Source organism: Penaeus vannamei, chromosome 8 (genome assembly GCF_042767895.1).
Source record: "Penaeus vannamei isolate JL-2024 chromosome 8, ASM4276789v1, whole genome shotgun sequence".
NCBI lineage: Eukaryota > Metazoa > Arthropoda > Malacostraca > Decapoda > Penaeidae > Penaeus > Penaeus vannamei.
The window spans coordinates 4,579,720-4,582,219 of record NC_091556.1 but is presented as its reverse complement, the minus strand read 5'-3'; positions in this window follow the sequence as shown (position 1 = coordinate 4,582,219).

Genomic DNA, 2,500 nt, shown 5'->3' with positions numbered 1-2,500 from the left:
GAGTAAATAACGTGAACAGAGAGGTAGGATAAACAAATTTAATTTAGTGTAACTGAGTTAACTTATATAATAGATTTTTTTTCCTTAGAATTGAAGTCATGTTTTCATTTTTTTCGGTTGGTCCATTCTCGCGGCCAAATTCGTCTCTCTCTCTCTCTCTCTCTCTCTCTCTCTCTCTCTCTCTCTCTCTCTCTCTCTCTCTCTCTCTCTCTCTCTCTCTCTCTCTAATCACAATCTCCACACAATTCAACAGTTTGTGAATGGATGTGCGTGTGTGTAAGCAAGATGATTTAATTGTCACTGATTTCTGATTGTCATATCCTATCACAAATCGCAATGCAAGAACAATAATGAATAGAAAAAAATAACAGTTTCTAAAACCTAAAAAAAAAAAAAAAAAAAAAATCTTGGAACTATAATAATGATAATAAGTGATGATAATAGATAAATGAGAGTAAATGAGGATGATAATGATAATAAAGAGTTGATCTGGTTATTGTTAGCTAATGTTACAAAAGTAGAAACCGTTACAGACTTTAGAAATTTACATAATTCACAAAATAATTATCACATTATAGAACCTATTATTATTATTATTATTATTATTATTATTATTATTATTATTATTATTATTATTATTTATAATTTGAAACCTATTTTCCCATTTTTTTCGTTTCACAGAACTAATAGACCTCACCTTATATGTCAGTCACTCTGAGGTCTTACTGTAAACTAACTAGCTATTTCTTATTTAGACTAAAAAGAGAAAAAATATGATGTTCGAAAATGGATAAAGTTTACACAGAGTCTGAGATAGGGAGAAAAATACAAATAAGAAAAAATTTATATTGTAACTACATCGGGTTTGAATGGGAAAATACGCACATAAATACACGTAGGCCTACACAAACATTCAACACAAGCAGACACACACACACACACACACACACACACACACACACACACACACACACACACACACACACACACACACACACACACACACACACACACACGTACACACACACACACACATACACACAAATTTCCGGTTTGTGATGTTTACATTTTAAAAGAGAATTGGCAACTCTTTCGGCTTATCGAGAATTCTCAATCAGACTTAATAATTAAAAAAAAAAAAGTTAAAACAGTTACTTCATTTCATATCCATTAGCGTCAATCCTTCGCTGGATGGTGTATAAGATAATGTTGTTGATAATGACTGTAATTTTATATAATTATGGAGAAAAAAATGATTATTTATAAGAGTTATTGGCCGAAAAAGACCATTGGTCAGTGTCGCCCTCTGTGAGTCCGCGCTGTAACTACACGGACGAGAAACTAATAAATCTAAAAATTATTTTACCTAAAGCGTAAATCAAAACTTTGGGAATATTTACTGAACCATATCTTGTAGTTGACAGGTATCCATTTTCCTTCACGATTTATATCACACAAAAGAATATACTGGGGACTTTGATAGGAGTATAGACTTTAAATCACATTTTGGCAATTTTTTCTTTGTCTAAGGCTTTTTTTTTCATTCTGTGGCCACCGAATAATATTTAATAATCTCCATGGGCCTGTTAAGTGTCTGTCATCTTTTCCGATTCAGTTATTACTAATTATGAATAGTGTAACGGTGTCAGTAACTACAGGACAATAACACCTTATAGAAAGATTCCATTTTGTTGATATGTCAGAGATAATTGTCTGTACTGTAAGTGAGATAATATTCAGTTTAATTTGATGTCATTACTTTTATATTGATCCATAACTTACCAGAAAGTAACATCTTCTCCTTTGTTGGGAATTCTGTCGTAGATGGTAATCAGAATGAAAAAGTAAAAACAAAAAGGAATGTTTAGATAATGTCTTTTTTTCTTTTCTTTTTTTCGTGTCTGTTTGTGTGTGTGTACGAGCATATCGGTTGTGTATGTGTCTGTGTGGGCTTTAGCTTTTGTTTGTGTATGTTGTGCGTGGGTTCTGACTCTTGTTTGTGTTATGTGTATGTGTTTGTGATTTGAAGTTCAGTGCAGTAAAATTCAGGAAGGGACTTTGATGTATGTATATGTGGCGATTTTGAAGCGTATAAAGATGGGAAGAATACTACTCGCGGCCACTGCAACCAGCATGTATGTGCGTGTGGATGTCCGAAGAACGTTTACAGAATAATCCTCCGTACACCATAACTGTGATTACAAAATATCCCTTACATGCACCTATGCACCCACTCTCTCTCTCTCTCTCTCTCTCTCTCTCTCTCTCTCTCTCTCTCTCTCTCTCTCTCTCTCTCTGTCTCTCTCTCTCTCTCTCTCTCTCTCTCTCTCTCTCTCTCTCTCTCTCTCTCTCTCTCTCTCTCTCTCTCACACACACACACACACACACACACACACACACACACACACACACACACACACACACACACACACGCACACACACACACACACACACACACACACACACACACACACACACACACACACACACACACACACAC